We start from the raw sequence: 10,711 nt of genomic DNA on the forward strand, positions 1-10,711 counted from the left end.
GGAATTTTTTTTGAAAAAAAAATTAAAAATCTAAAACTATTCTTCGAAAATTAAATCTATTGAAAAATAATTTCAAAAATCCACAATTCTTTTCCAAAAAATTTAATATTACATTTTTGGAAAAATATTTTAAATATTACATTTTTGGAAAAAAAATTTAAATATTACATTTTTGTGAAAAAATTAACAGCTGTTGAAAATAAATTATATTTTTTCAAAAAAAAATTCTAAAAAAGTATTTGGAATATAAAATTTAAGAATAAAATTCCAAAATAATATTTCAAATATTAAATTTTTTGGACAAAAATTTCAAAATCTATAACTATTCACGGAATTTTTTTATAGTAAAAAGAAAAAATTCCTTAATTTAGGAGAGGGCTAAATCCCCTCCAGCACACCCCCTGCGAACGCCCTTCGTCAAGGTTACCATGTTGATTTTTGGTTTATTTCTTTTTAACATGCCTCTTTTACAAGATAATATGACGTCATATTTTTTTACGTTCACTTCCCAATCAGCAAGTTAAAATGTTTATGCTAAATCAATAGTATAATATTGTTAAAGTTAGTAGTTCTCAAACTTTTTACATTCTGTAGTAACTGATGAAATATTAAATTATCCAACGCAAATTGAATATACAATAGGAGAGGCTTGATCTATTTATGATATTCTTATTCGTATTACCGTTATTGCATCACGCAACCCTCCTTCTGAAAATACAGCATCAACAAGTAGAAAAAAGACCCAAAATCAGTTGGTAGTTAGGCATTCTTCCCAAGCTATGGAATTATTATTCAATAATTGTTGCATATTTGCCACGGCGTAACAAGAGCTGATTCTTATTCATTCAATCAATGTTCACCACCGATAGGAGAAAATAAGCTTAGCCAATGACACCTGACAATAGAATAATCAGTATATTTTCGTTTTAGTTAAGTAACGCCGTCATAGTGTCTAAAGAGAGACTACATAAGGTACAAAATCAGTATGTGGCATATTTTCTAATTATGTTTGTTAGAATTGTATCATCAGAAAATAAAAGAATAGAAGGAGAAAAAGAGCTGGTAAAAAACATTTTCATTCACAGCAGGCTTGTTTAATTTTATATATATTTTTGGGTAGATTTGTACGTGGATAATGGTCTTGCACAAAATCCCTTACAATGGCCTGCAAATAATCATAAATTATCCTCGTCCATAATAGTTGTTACTATGTTTGGACCTAAAGAAAATAAAATCTGGATTATAGTTACATTTTTACTGATTACTTAAAGATGATAGCTCAATCACTCAAAAATGGCTCATTTTGTCCTTTTTTCTACGTCAATTGCTCATTTTTCTAAGCTGATATGAAATAAAAATAGAAAGTTTGGAGTTCCAGTTAGACGACACAACAGCTTTTGATGATTATTTGATGATATTTTTCGAGGTAAAATCTACCTTTGTAAAATATGTATATAATTAAATCAGGGTTATGAATTATGATACATGATCAGATATGTGAGCGAGCCAGATTCCGACAACGGCAAATTAGAGAGAGTATAAATTTGGTGCAAAATTGAACGTTGAATAATCCACATTGAATCTCTTAACAAATGAACAATACTTTTGCACCAAACTGCCAAATCCTGATCTTCCATTTATGCAAAATGTACGTTATGTCAGGTGTAGTGAAGATGAGATGCCTCCGTCTAACAAGACTCCTGAAGATCTAACAAAATTAAAATTTATTTCAACTACTAATGTGGACCTCTTGTAGTATGTTTAAAACTACCATTTCTTATCAAAGGCAAAAATTAATTGAAGAAAATCTTTCTAACATCTTGATTTGTCGATATTTATGAATAAATTACCATAAATATAAAACATCACTGATTACTTTAAATTATTCCTATAAAACTGTATTTTTCTTACATACAAATGACTCAATTTTGATATTTTGGTTACTCATTTTTCAGAAATTTAGTGCTCATTTTGGCTCAAAATCGTAAGTCTACTATTACTAATCCCAAGTGGATTAGATATCCTCCAAATGGCAAAAATATGAACTCCTAGGAAGGAAAAGGATCGGTAGATACAGATCCATATATCCGAACGCTTCGTGGTTAAGATCCATCCAAATCACCATTAATTACTAATACATTAATATTTGAATAATAATTATTTATTAAAAGTAGTTCAAACTTTTATAATAATATTAACAGCTATGCAAAAAATTCAGCTGTAGTATGACGTAAAGCATTCAACCAATTAGCACATTGAGCACCGTTCTTTGCTTTAGCTTGATGAAAGGGTATGCTCAATATTTGTCATACTATTTTCGCAAGATGTCACTTTTCTATGACGTCCCAAATTTATATATGGAGAAATCTTCTTCTTTCTAATGATATCATTTTATCGGAGGAAATTGTTACCTCAGAAAATATTCCCTCTAATACTATTTCTTTATGTAATTTTCAAATTGTAACAGATTTTCAAATAAACTTTGTTTAAAACCTACTTGTAAATTTGACGAATCTAAAATAAAGTGAGTAAATATGATAAAATGAAGGTTGGCCCAGTTTTAAATTTTTGGTCTCATGATGTTAGTAAGTCAATTAGATATATGATCCAAGAGAATGAATGTGATAAGAATCTTCTAGTCACTGTTTGGTTTATCGACAAATTACGGAAATTGTATGATTTAATTTGTTCAAGAAAATTCAATGTTGCTATTAGTCACAAGGATGAATCTCAATATGAAGAAACTATTGGATTTCTTATGAAATTTATGAATATAATTAAACAATTAAAAGTTATTTCAAGTACTAACTATTGTATCAGTTGGAAATCAGCTCAAACTGGATCAATTTTAGCAACAATGTCTATAATTGATCTACAAGAAATATTAATTATAGCAGGTTTAAGTTTTGTAATGACTGCTCATTTCTCATTGGACTGCATTGAAAATATATTTAGCATGTTAAGAGCAACCAATCCTTCTCCTACTGCTAAGGGTTTAAATATATTTTAAGGTTAATATGTTTAAGTCAATTTATGAAGGATGTTAAATCAAGTAATTATCATTAAGATGATTCATCCTTCCTGGCTGAGATATTAGACTTTAAAAAATCTAATATCGATCAAGACCAAAATTTAGTGAAATATGATTTTATTCCACAATTCATATCCAAACTATCAATAAAACCACAACTTTCAATAGATGAAGTTGATATATTGTACTACTTAGCAGGTTATATTATAGGTATATAAAATTCAAAAGTATGATTCTCTATGTCTTTAAAATATGGACTCAAGTCCAACTCGTGTCGTAAGTCTCGAGTCCAAGTTCCCGCCTCTGGCAATAATTGATCATTGTATCTTAAATTATACATTTCTTATTATAATAAATAATAACAATTATAAAATTATCAACATGTATTAAATAAGGATCGCAGAGACTTAAAACTTGCAGAAACACGGCCCTCTGTTCTATTGGGAATGGGACACCCCTCGCCTGCTAGAGGGGTTTCTGTTTGGGAATTTTTTGTCCTTTTCGGGACGGGAACTTAATCTTGGTCTTTTAATCATTTTTTGGTTCCCTAAACAGGGATCTCTTGTGGACCATGTTCCCCATAATTATTAGCTCTCTGCCTCCCTTTGTATATTCTGCTCTAGTACAAATGTTTACATTCATATATGAAAATTTAAAAAGTTGAGCCAATATATATGTAAAATAAAATAAAAACAATGTACATTAAAGTAAAGAACATCTAAGGAATAATCAGAAAGAATTTTTCGAATAGTTTAATATTGAAAATAATAGTTTAAAACGGCATTGGCTCCAACTTGATCATCATGTTATTAAGCGTCAGATGGCCATCCGATGAAACCCCTTGGAGCATGTTTGAAAATGTATAATTTCTCCATTGTTTAAAATTTTAAAAACTTGTCCATTTTGCAATTCCATGAACCAATTGCCACCCAGTATTTAATTAGAGGTTAAAGATATTGGGTTAGTAAATATAGAATTTAAAACAAGTATTCTTTTTTTTTTAAATGAGTTAATTAAACTTTACCATTAACCCACTTTACCCGCGCTATGAATTAGGGAGATGGCTATTCGCTGGAAAAGAATATAACACTTAATGTTTTTAGACTAAATACTACTTATCTAGTTGAAGAAAAATAAAAACACGTGAGTTGGTGAATTCACACTGATTCGGTCATAGGGAGGCTAAAATAAAATAAAAGCCCACGTTTGGGTATGGCAAGTTTGTGTTAAAATATGTATAGATAATTGGCTCTCGCCCCTAGCTATAAAATTTTATTTACAAAACAGTGCTAAAATTTACTGTTATTTCTCTCCCCTCCCCCACCCCCTATCACATCTACACTAGTGTGTTCTGTGAGAGCTAAAATAAATAAAACCCACGCTTGGGAATATATAAATTCACTTTCAAAACAGAACATATAGAAAGAAAATAGAATGAAAAAAAAATATTTTGTAACTTTAAGATAACTTAATTTGAAATGTTAGTTACTTTTCCAACTAACTCCCTTCTTTACCCACGTGTGAATTGGGGGAAAAGGGAGGGAAACTAAATCTACGTAAATAAGTTATTCTAAAACCCTGGCTTCTGCATCATAATTCGATCCATTCTGTATAAAGCATACGAGATTGTTAGCACATTTAGTTGGATCCATTTAATAAACATTGGAGGGATGGCCAGAGCCTTATTTAGGTCTGTATAGGCCTGTTTAGACATTACTCCTCTCCAATTTATTACTACAGGTATTATAGTTATATCATTTAGTTCATACTTGTCACCAAGTTCAAGATGCGCAATTATTGTCTTTTTAAACTCGTCCGTCCCGTACTTATCTCTTTTTCTCGATCTGCAAGTTCACACGCATCTGATACAACGGTCGGATCCACCACGTAAACATTGTCGCCCTTAAAAATTATAATATCTGGCTTCAAGCACGATCCCTCATGCGGCACAACATTACCTTCCTGGGATTTTATTATCCTTGGCTCAGGGAGCTCACAATCATTCTTTGAATCAGATTGTGTCTTCTGTCCGCGTTTTTTTAATTTTGGACATGTGTGGAGGATATGAGCCAGGTTTTTACTTTTTCCGGGCATAAGTCGCATTTATTGCCACCTTCCAGTGTCCTGAATCTGGACTGCTTTGCTTTAGTGCTGACAGAACCGATATGATACCTTTGTCCTAGCTGTCCCGTAGCGTCCGAGCTCTACCGTTTGCTATGGTCTGGCTGGAGATTAAAAGCTCTTTCAGACACAACCCTCCATCGGCCACCCTACCCACTCTATTACTGATCTCCTTCTCAGGAGATTACACCCCTTTATATCTTTAACCCTGCATCTTCTTATGTATAATTGAAAACACTTCTTCTACCTTGTTATTCAAAAAAAAGGAAAAATAAAAGAACAAAATAATTTCATATTTCCCCACAGCAAAAGAGTGGGAGGCTTCATCTAAATCAACCTTCTTTATTATATCCCAGCATACAATAAATAAATGATTGACGTCATAGAAAAGCGACATCTTGCGAAATAGTATGACAAATATTGACCATATTATTTTTTCAGGCTAACGGTGATCGATGCCCTACTTGGTTTAATGCTTTAGTATGACGTATTCTTATTCAAAGCTCAAACATCAACATGCCACTCCAACAATATTCACATATATTTTTCTAAATACTCAATGGCATCATATATTTTTCCAGGATTTCTATCTTCGATGATAATATTATTGAGTATAAATTATAGGTGTATATTACACACATGGAGTGCGCTGTAAAAAATATTCTTAGCATTTAAAAAAAAAAGATAGCATATTTTCTTAGTTTGGTCTTGTCATATTGTTGAGGAGTGCTTACAGTTAACGGGAGCTAATTCTAATTCAACCAATCAACGTTCAGAATACTGAGTAGGAGGAAAAAGAGTAGAAAAATCGACATTTGACACAAAATATTAATAAAATATTAATGAACTATTTTACTGTGACAGAGTACTCATAGTTAATGTGGATTACCTCATCTATCGTGCTTGTACACGTCTAAGTATATAATATACATATATATATATATAAATGATATTTGGAGAAGAGTCGCTCTCTCAAAAAAACTTCCTTTAATCCACTAACAAGAGTTAATAATATATATGTATATGTTACGGTCAATGTACAAAATGCCCGGGCAAGCAATAAAATTTCCAATAGAGTGGTCAATGGTCGTTTTTACTTCATTCACATTGTCAGATGAAATAATTGTGGGTAATTTGATTATTAAACAATTCACTGCTAAGCAATTTGATCATTAAGGATTTAGGTATGATACTATTTCATTGCAAGCAATTTGATTCTCTAGTTTATTTTCATTGATATTTATATTTTATTCACACAATCAAACTATTGTATGATAAGAAATTGTCACGAGAGACTCAATTCTATTTTGCAAAATATACCTCGGCTAACAGATTGTGCAGAGGTGGACAGCTGTTATCCTATAATACACCCCACCCACAGGTTACGCAAGTGACCCACTTGTTCACAAGGTGGAACTAAACCTATTGCCGTCCCTATCCTAGTTATCAAGGACACCTTTCATTATCTTATAATACACCCCGCCCACGGGTTGTGCAAAAGAACCGCAGGTTTCAGAAGTGGATCATAACCCACTGCTACCGCTTTATTGAGCATTAAGGACCCCTTCTAATAGTCTATAATAGACTTTGGCCCATGGGCTGTGCAACTGATCTTGTGCATGGAAATACAATGCTCCTCAAAGATAGACTTGGGAGGTGAAAGCATCTTTTGGATTTTTGGAACTGAACTCCTTTGTTTAATTTACCAGTGGGCATTTTTTCCTAAGCCGAAACTATCACCTTATGCACCATGAAGTTAGCCCTCTATATCGTGGATGTGTTTTAAGAAATGAAGAACCACTATATGTGGTTTATGAATGTCCTAAATTTATAATTGAGTGGACACAGCTTTTGGAAATTTTCGACCTATTCTAGGACATTCCGTCTCCAGCCTCTCCAGTTTCTTAATGAATTCTAATGTCGACATATTTGAGTTAATTTTATAGGGCTTTGTATTCAAATTCGTGGGATGAGTGAAGGTATTCAATGTTTTTAGGTAAAGTTTGAATCCTTTATTTGATTAAATGACTAATATTGGCCCAAATATGCCATCTTTCAAATAAAATAATAGGTATAGTAAACAAACATCTATTATTTTCCCAATATACGGCTTTTGTAACGTTTATTTCACTTTGTATATGTACAATCGGTTCACCCTTGATGTTGCTAGTAAAATTAGATTTTATACAAAAAAAAATTGAGACAGTTTTGTTATTGCTTGGCTATATATTGTTTGAGCCCACGTCAAAGATAGAGACCAGAAAAGATTCCGTATTTCACTGTTTTTCTTCGAACAAGACCAAAAAACAAACCAGTTGTCTGAATATGTGAGTAGTGTTTATGGTCTTGATATTATAACAGACAATCACGTGCAATTTATTGTCCGTTGATTACGTTCTGGTTATCTTGATATTAAAGATGCTCTAAAATACAAATTTTCGAAGATATAAATAAAATAATAGAAATCGTCGAGTTTGTATGAAATTTTATGTTTGAAATTATTTTCCAAAAAATTTAATTTTCATAAAATAGATATAGAATATTAAAAAAAAATTCCAAAAATTTAATATTTGAATTTTTTTTCCCAAAAATATAATATTTTAAATCTAATTTTTCAATTTTTTTTGTAAATAACTCTGGATTTTAATTTTTTTTTCAAAAAATTTAATATTTGAAATTTCATGTTTGAAATTTTTTTCCAAAAAAAATAACTTTCTGTGAATAACTTTGGATTTTTGATATTTCTTTCCAAAAAATTTAACATTTGAAAATTTATTTTTCAGATTTTTAGCTCGGGTTTCTTTTGAAATTTTATACCAAAAAATATAATTTTCTGTGAATAACTAGATTTTTTAACCTTTTTTTCAAAAAGTGATAATTTTTGGATAAAAAAAGAATCTAAAAAAAAGGATCCCTAAAAACAATCTAATCTTGCGGATGTCCTTGTTAATGGAATTGGTTTTTTTAATACACATTAAAAATAATGGATTTCTTTTTAGTACACCTATTATATCCATTTTGACTACTTTTAGTGGAATTGGTGCAAACTCAAAGGGTTAATAAGAATAATTTTTGAAAGAAATTGAGAATAATTCTTATAAGAAACCAACCGTAATCCACACTCAATTTTGAAAAAAAAAAATCTTCCAAGCTTACTTTTACATTGACGGGTTACATATAATACTGTATTCAACCCGTGGCCGTAGTGACGAGCTGCCTGGGAATTTTTGAAATTTTTTTGTGAATATTGCGGATTTTAAAATTTTTTTCTATAAAAATTACAATTTATTTACAAGTTTAATTTTTGCATTTTTTTTTATTTTTTTACTTTTGTTTACGTTATGTTCCAATAACACCAGGTAAACATACCTTGGATCTTGGGTAAAACTTATGATTTTCTAGACAAAAAACCATTAATGCGAGTACGAAATACTTGTTCACATCCTTTAGCCAATCCAAGGCTTCCTCTTCTTGATGGATGGAGAGTTTTTTCTTTATATATTTGGCATGGGCCGGGTTGGCAACTATATGCGTTGATATTATACATTGTCTGAATCTTTCTTGAATGATGTCGAGATGAATCTTCAGGACTCCAACTTCTTTTAATTCGACCCTTTAATTCAGAATCATGAATTACTCTCCACACATATATTTTTTTAGTAAACTAAGCAGATATGGATAAGTTTCTGGGATTAAAACATCTACAAATCATTTTAAAAAAACCCTTAAAACCGTTTAAACCCATAAAAACTCGCTAATATCTAGATTTTTTTTTAAACCTGGTTTTTTAACATCCCTGATTCAAGCACATAAAAAGAGAAGAAACAAACAATTACAAATACTACTAATTACAAACAACAAATAAAAGACCCCTTTGAGAGCATGACCCGGATTTGAAGTTGATACAAAAGAAGATAAGACCGTCATCATTTGTATATGATGATGACCTTATCAACTCTTTTTTCCTTTATACATAATTTTATTTTGATCTAATGAAATCCTCACTCTTGGTGCCTGTATTTAATGTTTAAGGTAGTATTATTATCTTAATACTTTTTTAATTAAAATTGCTGGGTTTTGTTTTTGCTTATATATTTTTTTTTGTTTCATCGTCAAATTAACCTTGGAGATGTGCGGTTTAAACAAAGAAATTAATGCTATTTTTGTAGTAGCATGAAAAAACTAATAGTTTTTCTGTAGGTATGTGTATGCACTATGTATATTTATAATAAGTATCTGTCATGTACATGTTGGGATGTCGTACAAGTTGAATATTGAACAAGGAATAATGAGAATACAGAGATCTTCAAGGAGTTTGCAGGATTATATTTTGGGAGGGGCTTGGTTTTTGAACTTATTTTTCCAAAAAAAAAAGTCAAAAATTTAGATGTTTTGCAAAAAAATTCAAATATTTAATTTTTTCGAAAAAATTTAAAAAAATCCATGGCTAAAAATTTACAGAAAATTAAATTTTTTTGGGAAAAAATTGAATGAACGAAATTAAGGTAAAAAAGTCGTAATTCAGGTGTACTATACGTCTCGCTCTCGCCTTCTCCTCGCCCTCTTTTTTTTATTAGAAACTACTCAAATATAGGCTATAACATAAGCCCAGGCTACTGGTGGAACCTCCGGAGTAAAAAGCTTGTCGTCAAATTTTGTCGTGGAGAAAAAAATAATTTGCAACTGTGATGTTATCATAATCTTGATTTTTTTTTTTTTTTTGCCAAATTGTTAAAATTAATATCGTCTATCGTAAAAACATGAGTTCAAAATGCCATTTTTCGACCATTTGTAATATTTTTATTTAAAAAAACAGCCGTTTATTAGATTCAAATCGTCAATTATACTAAAAAAGAGGCCTGTTAGTAAGTTTGAGTCATGCCCTATTGAAAGGCTAGAGGGGAAGGCAGTGGGGAGACATGTGGTGCTACTTCAATTTTAACCCTTGTTAAAATCAGCCATTTGTTATATGATTTTAGGAGGAGAAAAGGAATTACTGCTATAAGGAGGATAATCTTCTACATGTAAAATAGCATTAGTGCAAGGAAAATTATAATTATATTTAAATTCATATATATTTATTTTATTATGTATTTTTAAATTAATTTTCACTGAAGTGAGGCGATCATTCTTTTTTCAGAGAGAGATGTTAATACACCGACGACTGATTAAATAATGAAGAAAAAAGAATAAAAATCACCGTTTTTCCTTTTCTAATCGATAAACTTAGATTTTTCCTTACACAGATCCATTCTTAACCTATTTGTTATAATAATAAATCATAAGCATGTGTGAAAATCCAACTTGATAGTTTGAAGGAGCGAGCAATTTTATTTTATATACTATTTAGAGCAGTATTGGGGAAGATTTTTTTAAATCCTGAATTGACTTTTAATTATTATTTTTTATTGTATATACAAAACAATTTTCACTATTGTTTTTTTTCTTTTTAAATAAGACAACTTGGACAACTTTTATTTACATATTTATGCAGCAAAGTTTGACTTTCTGCTTGTCTATTGAGCACTCATTTTTAACAATGAGCGTCTGTATCTAAAG

The 10,711-nt window shown here is 30.5% G+C and overlaps 1 long non-coding RNA gene across 1 annotated transcript; it reads right to left on the reverse strand.

Annotated features, from left to right (window-relative positions):
* Positions 1 to 7,246: 7,246 nt before the first annotated feature.
* On the reverse strand, positions 7,247 to 8,765 carry LOC139905495 (uncharacterized). Its single transcript, XR_011780294.1, has 2 exons — positions 8,522 to 8,765; positions 7,247 to 7,575 (listed from the first exon to the last, which is right to left on the reverse strand). It is a non-coding gene; the product is annotated as an uncharacterized lncRNA (long non-coding RNA).
* Positions 8,766 to 10,711: the final 1,946 nt, after the last annotated feature.

This window comes from Lepeophtheirus salmonis, chromosome 5 (genome assembly GCF_016086655.4).
Source record: "Lepeophtheirus salmonis chromosome 5, UVic_Lsal_1.4, whole genome shotgun sequence".
NCBI lineage: Eukaryota > Metazoa > Arthropoda > Copepoda > Siphonostomatoida > Caligidae > Lepeophtheirus > Lepeophtheirus salmonis.